Source organism: Nerophis lumbriciformis, linkage group LG19, assembly GCF_033978685.3.
Source record: "Nerophis lumbriciformis linkage group LG19, RoL_Nlum_v2.1, whole genome shotgun sequence".
Taxonomy (NCBI): Eukaryota; Metazoa; Chordata; class Actinopteri; order Syngnathiformes; family Syngnathidae; genus Nerophis; species Nerophis lumbriciformis.
In genome coordinates, this window is record NC_084566.2 from 43434125 (window position 1) to 43446624 (window position 12500).

Here is a 12500-nt window from a genome sequence, read left to right on the forward strand (position 1 = left end):
CTGGACGGTAAATAATAAACAGTTTCTCTTTCAAGCATAGGTTGCATCTTTTATTACCACTATTGTAAGGTGTGCTGGATGCAAGAATTTGCCATGTTATTGAATATTCAACATTATTGTCTTTGAGGTCCCAAATGTGTTTGCTGAGTTCTGTGGTATTTCGCAGGTTTTTGTTCCTGAAAGAAGCCTTGTGATTGTTCCATCTGGTTTTAAACTCTCCCTCGGTTAATCCTACATATGTGTCGGATGTGTTAATGTCCTTGCGTGTTACCTTAGATTGGTAGACAACTGATGTTTGTAAGCACCCCCCGTTGAGAGGGCAATCAGGTTTCTTTCGACAGTTACATCCTTTGTTGGTTTTGGAGTCGCTCTGTCTGGGGGTCGACGGCTCATTTGCAATTGTTTTGTTGTGGTTTGAGATGATTTGTCGTATATTGTTCATGCAGCTGTAGCTCAATTTAATGTTGTTCTTGTTGAATACTTTTCTTAGGGTGTTGTCTTTGGGAAAGTGTTTGTCAATCAGATTGAGGAATTTGTGTCCAATGTTCGTTGAGACGTTTTTGCTGTATGGTGGGGGTGGCGGGCAAGGTCGGGGGTGGGGCGGGGCGTGGTTGGGGGCGTGGTTAAGAGGGGAGGAGTATATTTACAGCTAGAATTCACCAAGTCAAGTATTTCATACATAAACGTATATATATATATATATATATATATATATATATATATATATATATATATATATATATATATTCCCTCAATCATCAGGAATCTCCTGATGATTGAGGGAACCCCTCATGAAACAGGCCTGTAGAGATGAAGTAGTCTTGTGATTTTTTTTCCCACACATACGTATATATATATATATATATATATATATATATCCTGAAAATATGCAAACAAAACTGTGTTTAGATAATTGATACTTCAAACTTGCATGAATAAATATTAAGGAATATAACATAACTTGGCTTCTGAGAGCTTCAAAATGTAATGAATAAAATGCTAAAGTTGTTGATAAACAAGCAATTATTTTAATAATTAAATATGGTCATTTTAAATTAATTATTATGATAATATAAAATTTATTATTTCAAATATGTTTTTTTTAATGTATAATTATATGGCTGGATGTATTAAGGAGTCAGAAAAAATACAAATAAAAATACAATTAATTTTGATGTTTTTAGCAAAATATAGTAAACATTTATTTATTTTTTATTTTTTTTAACTAATAAATATATTTATTTTTAGGTAAGATAAACATAATAATACAATGTATCTCTAGTCTGGATGATTTAGTTCTTGTCACCCTGTTGTCCTCCCGTAGTGAAAAAAGGCTGTCCTCACTCAGGTCCGCATGGAGGTGGAGGGGGCGTGGCCTCCAGCTCCGGCTCAAAATCGAGAGATTTTCGGGAGAATATTTGTCCCGGGAGGTTTTCGGGAGAGGCGCTGAATTTCGGGAGTCTCCCGGAAAATTCGGGAGGGTTGGCAAGTATGCCAAAAACAAATGTAATATGACCCCTTTAATGCACCTTATAATACGCTGTGCCTTATGTATGAAAATATACAAAAGGTGACCCAAATAGACCCGCTCATATTATATATATATATAAATATATATACAAACCCCGTTTCCATATAAGTTGGGAAATTGTGTTAGATGTAAATATAAACAGAATACAATGATTTGCAAATCCTTTTCAAGCCATATTCAGTTGAATATGCTACAAAGACAACATATTTGATGTTCAAACTCATAAACTTTATTTTTTTTTTGCAAATAATAATAATTAACTTAGAATTTCATGGCTGCAACACGTGCCAAATTAGTTGGGAAAGGGCATGTTCACCACTGTGTTACATGGCCTTTCCTTTTAACAACACTCAGTAAAGGTTTGGGAACTGAGGAGACACATTTTTGAAGCTTCTCAGGTGGAATTCTTTCCCATTCTTGCTTGATGTACAGCTTAAGTTGTTCAACAGTCCGGGGGTCTCCCTTGTGCTATTTTAGGCTTCACATTTTCAATGGGAGACAGGTCTGGACTACAGGCAGGCCAGTCTAGTACCCGCAATCTTTTACTATGAAGCCACGTTGTTGTAACACGTGGCTTGGCATTGTCTTGCTGAAATAAGCAGGGGCGTCCATGATAACGTTGCTTGGATGGTAACATATGTTGCTCCAAAACCTGTATGTACCTTTCAGCATTAATGGCGCCTTCACAGATGTGTAAGTTACCCATGTCTTGGGCACTAATACACCCCCATACCATCACACATGCTTTTCAACTTTGCGCCTATAACAATCCGGATGGTTCTTTTCCTCTTTAGACGTCCACAGTTTCCAAAAACAATTAGAAATGTGGACTCGTCAGACCACAGAACACTTTTCCACTTTGCATCGGTCCATCTTAGATGAGCTCAGGCCCAGCGAAGCCGACGGCGTTTCTGGGTGTTGTTGATAAAACGGTTTTCGCCTCGCATAGGAGAGTTTTAACCTGCACTTACAGATGTAGCGACCAACTGTAGTTACTGACAGTGGGTTTCTGAAGTGTTCCTGAGCCCATGTGGTGATATCCTTTACACGCTGATGTCGCTTGTTGATGCAGTACCGCCTGAGGGATGGAAGGTCACGGGCTTAGCTGCTTACGTGCAGTGATTTCTCCAGATTCTCTGAACCCTTTGATGATATTACGGAGCGTAGATGGTGAAATCCCTAAATTCCTTGCAATAGCTGGTTGAGAAAGGTTTTTCTTAAACTGTTCAACAATCTGCTCACGCATTTGTGGACAAAGTGGTGACCCTCGCCCCATCCTTGTTTGTGAATGACTGAGCATTTCATGGAATCTACTTTTATACCCAATCATGGCACCCACCTGTTCCCAATTAGCCTGCACACCTGTGGGATGTTCCAAATAAGTGTTTGATGAGCATTCCTCAACTTTATCAGTATTTTTTGCCACCTTTCCCAACTTCTTTGTCACGTGTTGCTGCCATCAAATTCTAAAGTTAATGATTATTTGCACAAAAAAAAAAAAATGTTTATGAGTTTGAACATCAAATATGTTGTCTTTGTAGCATATTCAACTGAATATGGCTTGAAAATGATTTGCAAATCATTGTATTCCGTTTATATTTACATCTAACACAATTTCCCAACTCATATGGAAACGGGGTTTGTATATATATATATATATATATATATATATATATTTGCACTATGCGCTTCAGCATCCGCTGACCCCTCTCTGTCAGTTTACGTGGCCTACCGCTTCCTGGCTGAGTTGCTGTTGTTCCCAAACTCTTCCATTTTCTCATAATGAAGTGAACTTTGGAATATTGCGGGGAAATTTCACGACTGGATTTGTCGCACAGTCGGCATCCTATGACAGTTCCACGTTCTTTCACAAATGCTTCTAGAAACAGTCTCCATGCCTAAGTGCTTGATTGTATACACCTGTGGCCGGGCCAAGTGATTAGGACACCTGATTGTGATCTTTTGGATGGGTGGTGTCGTCCATCCATCCATCCATCCATCTTCTTCCGCTTATCCGAGGTCGGGTCGCGGGGGCAGCAGCTTAAGCAGGGAAGCCCAGACTTCCCTCTCCCCAGCCACTTCGTCCAGCTCCTCCCGGGGGATCCCGAGGCGTTCCCAGGCCAGCCGGGAGACATAGTCTTCCCAGCGTGTCCTGGGTCTTCCCCGTGGCCTCCTACCGGTCGGACGTGCTCGAAACACCTTCCTAGGGAGGCGTTCGGGTGGCATCCTGACCAGATGCCCGAACCACCTCATCTGGCTCCTCTCCATGTGGAGGAGCAGCGGCTTTACTTTGAGCTCCCCCCGAATGACAGAGCTTCTCACCCTATCTCTAAGGGAGAGCCCCGCCACCCGGCGGAGGAAACTCATTTCGGCCGCTTGTACCCGTGATCTTGTCCTTTCGGTCATGACCCAAAGATCATGACCATAGGTGAGGATGGGAACGTAGATCGACCGGTAAATCGAGAGCTTTGCCTTCCGGCTCAGCTCCTTCTTCACCACAACGGATCGATACAGCGTCCGCATTACCGAAGACGCCGCACCGATCCGCCTGTCGATCTCACGATCCACTCTTCCCTCACTCGTGAACAAGACTCCGAGGTACTTGAACTCCTCCACTTGGGGCAAGATCTCCTCCCCAACCCGGAGATGGCACTCCACCCTTTTCCGGGAGAGAACCATGGACTCGGAGTTGGAGGTGCTGATTCCCATCCCAGTCGCTTCACACTCGGCTGCGAACCGATCCAGTGAGAGCTGAAGATCTTGGCCGGAGGAAGCCATCAGGACCACATCATCTGCAAAAAGCAGAGACCTAATCCTGCAGCCACCAAACCAGATCCCCTCAACGCCTTGACTGCGCCTAGAAATTCTGTCCATAAAGGTTATGAACAGAATCGGTGACAAAGGGCAGCCTTGGCGGAGTCCAACCCTCACTGGAAACGTGTCCGACTTACTGCCGGCAATGCGGACCAAGCTCTGGCACTGATCATACAGGGAGCGAACTGCCACAATAAGATAGTCCGTTACCCCATACTCTCTGAGCACTCCCCACAGGACTTCCCGGGGTACACGGTCGAATGCCTTCTCCAAGTCCACAAAGCACATGTAGACTGGTTGGGCAAACTCCCATGCACCCTCAAGGACCCTGCCCAGAGTATAGAGCTGGTCCACAGTTCCACGACCAGGACGAAAACCACACTGTCCCTCCTGAATCCGAGGTTCGACTATCCGGCGTAGCCTCCTCTCCAGTACACCTGAATAGACCTTACCGGAAAGGCTGAGGAGTGTGATCCCACGATAGTTAGAACACACCCTCCGGTGCCCCTTCTTAAAGAGAGGAACCACCACCCCGGTCTGCCAATCCAGAGGTACCGCCCCCGATGTCCACGCGATGTTGCAGGTGGTGTCGGAGGCAGATATTTACATATATCCGAATTTAAGTGTTACTTCTTTTATTTCATAATCATATTACAAAACAGCTAGTGTTTTTCTTCCAATTGTGGTCTTTTGGTTGTCTGCAAAACTGTGTGCTTAACCTTGAAGTGAGGAATGTAAGAAAGAGAGATAATGGGCATGTGTTTTGGCTGGAGGGACATGACTGCCAGGGTGGGAGGAAGAGAGACTTAAGAGGGGAGAGGGTTTTTCGGGGGGTGGGGGGGGCAGACCATCTTGGCGGCGCGATAGAATGTTCTATGCTGGACTGGTCTCAATGTATATGCAAAGCTTTGCAAATATATTACAAAATACCTATTCTGTCTCTGGTGGTTTTTCTACTCAGCTTTAAGTGTCGTAAAGAGCTTGGGAGCGACTTGTGACTTGAATTCCCTGGGAGGAACAACTGGTCCAAACGCAACAGTGGACAAATACTTTTGGCAATATAGTTGTGTGGAGGGGGGGGGGGGTGTAGTCAGTGCTGCTTGCAGGAGGAAAAGTCACCGCCGCTGTCCATGGTACTGAGGACGAGCGGTGCTGACGGCGAGACACAGCTGGCAGATGATTAGATTTCACAGGTGGTACGTGTTAATCTAATCATCGGTTGTCTTTAACGGTAAGCGGGCGGGAGCAGAGGGGAGGAGAGGTTACGGACACGACTGAAAAGTCACGTTCTGGGAGAAGAAAACTGTTGAAAACCTGCAAGCTTGGATCCTGTGAAGTGTCTGTCAGTGGGACTGCTAGGAAGTGACTTCCACAATAGTATATCTAGTAGAAAAGCATCAGTAGTACCGTATTTTCCGCACTATTAGCCGCACCTAAAAACCACAAATTTTCTCAAAAGCTGACAGTGCGCCTTATAACCCGGTGCGCTTTATATATGGATTAATATTAAGATTCATTTTCATAAAGTTTCGGTCTCGCAACTACGGTAAACAGCCGCCATCTTTTTTTCCCCGTAGAAGAGGAAGTGCTTCTTCTTCTACGCAAGCAACCGCCAAGGTAAGCATCCGCCCCCATAGAACAGGAAGCGCTTCTTCTTCTACTGTAAGCAACCACCCGCCCCCGTAGAAGAAGAAAAAGGGCGCGGATATTACGTTTCATTTCCTTTGTGTGTTTACATCTGTAAAGACCACAAAATGGCTCCTACTAAGCGAGAGGTTTCCGGTTCATGAAAAGACGCAATCTCTCCATCCGCACACGGACTACTATTTCACAGCAACTGCCTAAAGACTTTCAAGAAAAGCTGGCTACTTTCCGTGCATATTGTAAAACCAAGATAGCTGAAAAAAAAATCCGGCCAGAGAACATTATCAACATGGACGAGGTTCCACTGACTTTTGATATTCCTGTGAACCGCACTGTGGATACAACGGGAGCACGTACGGTGAATATTCGCACCACAGGGAATGAGAAGTCATCCTTCACTGTGGTTCTAGCTTGCCATGCTAATGGCCAGAAACTTCCACCCATGGTGATATTCAAAAGGAAGACCTTGCCAAAAGAGACCTTTCCAGCCGGCGTCATCATAAAAGCTAACTCGAAGGGATGGATGAAGAAAAGATGAGCGAGTGGTTAAGGTAAGTTTACGCGAAGAGGCCGGGTGGCTTTTTTCACGCAGCTCCGTCCATGTTGATATACGACTCCATGCGCGCCCACATCACGCTGGTTTTTAATATATTATTAAAGTTTGACTGACCTATCTGACTGTTTTTTTGACATTCCCTTTAGCGCAGTTAGATGCGGCTTATAACACGGGGCGGCTTATAGGTGGACAAAGTTTTGAAATATGCCGTTCATTGAAGGCGCGGCTTTTAACCCAGGGCGCCTTATGGTGCGGAAAATACGGTATATGTATGTATATAGATACATAAATATATATATATATATATAAATATATATATATATATATATATATACATATATATATATATATATATATATATATATATATATATATATATAAAAAAAAAATATATATATATATATATATATATATATATATATATATATATATATATATATATATATATATACATCCTGAAAATATGCAAACATAACTGTGTTTAGATAATTGATACTTCAAACTTGCATAAATAAATCTTAAGGAATATAACATAACTTGGCTTCTGAGAGCTTCAAAATGTAATGAATAAAATGCTAAAGTTGTTGATAAACAAGCAATTATTTTAATAATTAAATATGGTCATTTTAAATGAATTATGATCGTTTAAAATTAGTTATTTCAAATATGTTTAATTTAATGTATCATTCTATCAGCTGGATGTAGTAAGGAGTCAGAAAAAATACAAATAAAAACACAATTAATTTTGATGTTTTTAGCAAAATATAGTAAAAATGTATTTCGTGTTTGTTTTTTTAAATTAGTAAATATATTTATTTTTAGGTAAGATAAACATAATAATACAATTTATCTCTAATATGGATGATTTAGTTCTTGTCACCCTGTTGTCTTCCCGTCTGAAAAAAAGGCTGTCCTCACTAATGGCCAGAAACTTCCACCCATGGTGATAATCAAAAGGAAGACCTTGCCAAAAGAGACCTTTCCAGCCGGCGTCATCATAAAAGCTAACTCGAAGGGATGGATGGATGAAGAAAAGATGAGCGAGTGGTTAAGGTAAGTTTACGCGAAGAGGCCGGGTGGCTTTTTTCACGCAGCTCCGTCCATGTTGATATACGACTCCATGCGCGCCCACATCACGCTGGTTTTTAATATATTATTAAAGTTTGACTGACCTATCTGACTGTTTTTTTGACATTCCTTTAGCGCAGTTAGATGCGGCTTATAACACGGGGCGGCTTATAGGTGGACAAAGTTTTGAAATATGCCGTTCATTGAAGGCGCGGCTTATAACCCAGGGCGCCTTATGGTGCGGAAAATACGGTATATGTATGTATATAGATACATAAATATATATATATATATATATAAATATATATATATATATATATATATATATATATATATATATATATATATATATATATATATAAATATATTTATATATATATATATATATATATACATCCTGAAAATATGCAAACAAAACTGTGTTTAGATAATTGATACTTCAAACTTGCATAAATAAATATTAAGGAATATAACATAACTTGGCTTCTGAGAGCTTCAAAATGTAATGAATAAAATGCTAACATTGTTGATAAACAAGCAATTATTTTAATAATGAAATATGGTCATTTTAAATGAATTATGATCGTTTAAAATTAGTTATTTCAAATATGTTTATTTTAATGTATCATTCTATGGCTGGATGTAGTAAGGAGTCAGAAAAAATACAAATAAAAACACAATTAATTTTGATGTTTTTAGCAAAATATAGTAAAAATGTATTTTGTTTTTGTTTTTTTAAATTAGTAAATATATTTATTTTTAGGTAAGATAAACATAATAATACAATTTATCTCTAATATGGATGATTTAGTTCTTGTCACCCTGTTGTCTTCCCGTCTGAAAAAAAGGCTGTCCTCACTAATGGCCAGAAACTTCCACCCATGGTGATATTCAAAAGGAAGACCTTGCCAAAAGAGACCTTTCCAGCCGGCGTCATCATAAAAGCTGACTCAAAGGGATGGATGGATGAAGAAAAGATGAGCGAGTGGTTAAGGTAGGTTTACGCGAAGAGGCCGGGTGGCTTTTTTCACGCAGCTCCGTCCATGTTGATATACGACTCCATGCGCGCCCACATCACGCTGGTTTTTAATATATTATTAAAGTTTGACTGACCTATCTGACTGTTTTTTTGACATTCCTTTAGCGCAGTTAGATGCGGCTTATAACACGGGGCGGCTTATAAGTGGACAAAGTTTTGAAATATGCCGTTCATTGAAGGCGCGGCTTATAACCCAGGGCGCCTTATGGTGCGGAAAATACGGTATATGTATGTATATAGATACATAAATATATATATATATATATATATATATATATATATATATATATATATATATATAAATATATATATATATATATATATATATATATATATATATATATATATATATATATATATATATATATATACATCCTGAAAATATGCAAACTAAACTGTGTTTAGATAATTGATACTTCAAACTTGCATAAATAAATCTTAAGGAATATAACATAACTTGGCTTCTGAGAGCTTCAAAATGTAATGAATAAAATGCTAAAGTTGTTGATAAACAAGCAATTATTTTAATAATTAAATATGGTCATTTTAAATGAATTATGATCGTTTAAAATTAGTTATTTCAAATATGTTTATTTTAATGTATCATTCTATGGCTGGATGTAGTAAGGAGTCAGAAAAAATACAAATAAAAACACAATTAATTTTGATGTTTTTAGCAAAATATAGTAAAAATGTATTTTGTTTTTGTTTTTTTAAATTAGTAAATATATTTATTTTTAGGTAAGATAAACATAATAATACAATTTATCTCTAATATGGATGATTTAGTTCTTGTCACCCTGTTGTCTTCCCGTCTGAAAAAAAGGCTGTCCTCACTAATGGCCAGAAACTTCCACCCATGGTGATATTCAAAAGGAAGACCTTGCCAAAAGAGACCTTTCCAGCCGGCGTCATCATAAAAGCTAACTCGAAGGGATGGATGGATGAAGAAAAGATGAGCGAGTGGTTAAGGTAAGTTTACGCGAAGAGGCCGGGTGGCTTTTTTCACGCAGCTCCGTCCATGTTGATATACGACTCCATGCGCGCCCACATCACGCTGGTTTTTAATATATTATTAAAGTTTGACTGACCTATCTGACTGTTTTTTTGACATTCCTTTAGCGCAGTTAGATGCGGCTTATAACACGGGGCGGCTTATAGGTGGACAAAGTTTTGAAATATGCCGTTCATTGAAGGCGCGGCTTATAACCCAGGGCGCCTTATGGTGCGGAAAATACGGTATATGTATGTATATAGATACATAAATATATATATATATATATATATATATATATATATATATATATATATATATATATATATATATATATATATATATATATATATATATATATATATATATATATATATATATACATCCTGAAAATATGCAAACAAAACTGTGTTTAGATAATTGATACTTCAAACTTGCATAAATAAATCTTAAGGAATATAACATAACTTGGCTTCTGAGAGCTTCAAAATGTAATGAATAAAATGCTAAAGTTGTTGATAAACAAGCAATTATTTTAATAATGAAATATGGTCATTTTAAATGAATTATGATCGTTTAAAATTAGTTATTTCAAATATGTTTATTTTAATGTATCATTCTATGGCTGGATGTAGTAAGGAGTCAGAAAAAATACAAATAAAAACACAATTAATTTTGATGTTTTTAGCAAAATATAGTAAAAATGTATTTCGTTTTTTGTTTTTTTAAATTAGTAAATATATTTATTTTTAGGTAAGATAAACATAATAATACAATTTATCTCTAATATGGATGATTTAGTTCTTGTCACCCTGTTGTCTTCCCGTCTGAAAAAAAGGCTGTCCTCACTAATGGCCAGAAACTTCCACCCATGGTGATATTCAAAAGGAAGACCTTGCCAAAAGAGAGCTTTCCAGCCGGCGTCATCATAAAAGCTAACTCGAAGGGATGGACGGATGAAGAAAAGATGAGCGAGTGGTTAAGGTAAGTTTACGCGAAGAGGCCGGGTGGCTTTTTTCACGCAGCTCCGTCCATGTTGATATACGACTCCATGCGCGCCCACATCACGCTGGTTTTTAATATATTATTAAAGTTTGACTGACCTATCTGACTGTTTTTTTGACATTCCCTTTAGCGCAGTTAGATGCGGCTTATAACACGGGGCGGCTTATAGGTGGACACAGTTTTGAAATATGCCGTTCATTGAAGGCGCGGCTTTTAACCCAGGGCGCCTTATGGTGCGGAAAATACGGTATATGTATGTATATAGATACATAAATATATATATATATATATATAAATATATATATATATATATATATATATATATATATATATATATATATATATATATATATATATATATATATATATATATATTTATATATATATATATATATATACATCCTGAAAATATGCAAACAAAACTGTGTTTAGATAATTGATACTTCAAACTTGCATAAATAAATCTTAAGGAATATAACATAACTTGGCTTCTGAGAGCTTCAAAATGTAATGAATAAAATGCTAAAGTTGTTGATAAACAAGCAATTATTTTAATAATTAAATATGGTCATTTTAAATGAATTATGATCGTTTAAAATTAGTTATTTCAAATATGTTTATTTTAATGTATCATTCTATGGCTGGATGTAGTAAGGAGTCAGAAAAAATACAAATAAAAACACAATTAATTTTGATGTTTTTAGCAAAATATAGTAAAAATGTATTTTGTTTTTGTTTTTTTAAATTAGTAAATATATTTATTTTTAGGTAAGATAAACATAATAATACAATTTATCTCTAATATGGATGATTTAGTTCTTGTCACCCTGTTGTCTTCCCGTCTGAAAAAAAGGCTGTCCTCACTAATGGCCAGAAACTTCCACCCATGGTGATATTCAAAAGGAAGACCTTGCCAAAAGAGACCTTTCCAGCCGGCGTCATCATAAAAGCTAACTCGAAGGGATGGACGGATGAAGAAAAGATGAGCGAGTGGTTAAGGTAAGTTTACGCGAAGAGGCCGGGTGGCTTTTTTCACGCAGCTCCGTCCATGTTGATATACGACTCCATGCGCGCCCACATCACGCTGGTTTTTAATATATTATTAAAGTTTGACTGACCTATCTGACTGTTTTTTTGACATTCCCTTTAGCGCAGTTAGATGCGGCTTATAACACGGGGCGGCTTATAGGTGGACACAGTTTTGAAATATGCCGTTCATTGAAGGCGCGGCTTTTAACCCAGGGCGCCTTATGGTGCGGAAAATACGGTATATGTATGTATATAGATACATAAATATATATATATATATATATAAATATATATATATATATATATATATATATATATATATATATATATATATATATATATTTATATATATATATATATATATACATCCTGAAAATATGCAAACAAAACTGTGTTTAGATAATTGATACTTCAAACTTGCATAAATAAATCTTAAGGAATATAACATAACTTGGCTTCTGAGAGCTTCAAAATGTAATGAATAAAATGCTAAAGTTGTTGATAAACAAGCAATTATTTTAATAATTAAATATGGTCATTTTAAATGAATTATGATCGTTTAAAATTAGTTATTTCAAATATGTTTATTTTAATGTATCATTCTATGGCTGGATGTAGTAAGGAGTCAGAAAAAATACAAATAAAAACACAATTAATTTTGATGTTTTTAGCAAAATATAGTAAAAATGTATTTTGTTTTTGTTTTTTTAAATTAGTAAATATATTTATTTTTAGGTAAGATAAACATAATAATACAATTTATCTCTAATATGGATGATTTAGTTCTTGTCACCCTGTTGTCTTCCCGTCTGAAAAAAAG

General features: G+C 37.2%; 1 protein-coding gene across 2 annotated transcripts in view; it reads right to left on the reverse strand.

Moving 5' to 3' along the window:
* The window catches only part of LOC133618411 (ephrin type-A receptor 4-B-like), a 195104-nt gene that overhangs the window by 9379 nt on the left and 173225 nt on the right, over positions 1 to 12500 (reverse strand). The window lies entirely within an intron of this gene.